Raw genomic sequence first — 1,129 nt, forward strand, 5'->3', positions numbered from 1 at the left:
GTTTACAGAGCAAATTAGTTTCTCATTAAATAATTAATATACATATTCTTTTGTGACATTGGTTGCCAACCCCGTGACATGTCAACACTCTCCCCTTCTCGACCTCAGTTTCTCCATTTCCGTTCATCCAGCTTTCCTGTCTCCTCCTGCCTTCTCGTCTTTGCTTTTGGGCTGGCGTGCCCATGACTCCCGTATATGTGGTTGAACTACGTGTATTATTGTTTGTTTTATGGGCCTGTCTAATCTTTGGCTGAAGGGTGAACTTCAGGAATGATCTCAGTACTGAGTTAAAAGTGTGTCCAGGGGCCATACTCTCGCGGTTTCTTCAGTTTCTGTCAGACCAGTAAGTCTGGTCTTTTTTTGTAAGTTAGAATTTTGTTCTATATTTTTCCCTCGCTCTGTCCGGGACCCTCTATTGTGATCCCTGTCGGAGCAGTCGGTGGTGGTAGCCGGGCACCTTCTGGTGCTGGCCTCAGTCGGGTGCAGGCTGTCGTAGTTGTCCAAAAATAGAAAGCTTTGTATGTGTAATTAAAGACTACGTTCTCAGTCATTTCTACAAGATGTGTGTTTGCTTTCACCCAGCTTGTCTCTGTTTTGTGGATTCTCGTTTATGTTGTGTTACCGCTTGGTTTATCGTGAGAAGTTATTTGTCACGCTGTTGTAGAGAAAGACTCAGGAACACATGCCTGGAAATACTGACAGAGATTTTGTGCAGAAGTTCGTATGTAATAATCAACTTTTGTGATAGATGTAAAAAAAAAAGAAAAAGACACTTAAATTCTTAAAATATTAGCAGTCATTTTTATGCTTAACACAATTTAAAACAACTCCCTTATTTCATACATTTCCAAAGACGTTTCTAACCTATGAAAAAGTAGTAATCCACCTACAAAATTTGTGACTATCCTACATTTTCTTTTTAAATAGCTTTTTTCCAGATAAAATTTCCATACATAAAAATTCACCCATTTAAAGTCTAAAATATAAATGTTTTACTATGTTCACAAAGTTGTGCAATCATCACCACCATCAATTTTAGAACATTTTCATCAGTGCAAAAAGAAATCTCATACCCATTAGCAGTCACTCCTCATTTCCTCAAAGCGCTAGGCAACTTGTAATCCACTTT

Source organism: Trichechus manatus, unplaced genomic scaffold, assembly GCF_000243295.1.
Source record: "Trichechus manatus latirostris isolate Lorelei unplaced genomic scaffold, TriManLat1.0 scaffold00177, whole genome shotgun sequence".
NCBI lineage: Eukaryota > Metazoa > Chordata > Mammalia > Sirenia > Trichechidae > Trichechus > Trichechus manatus.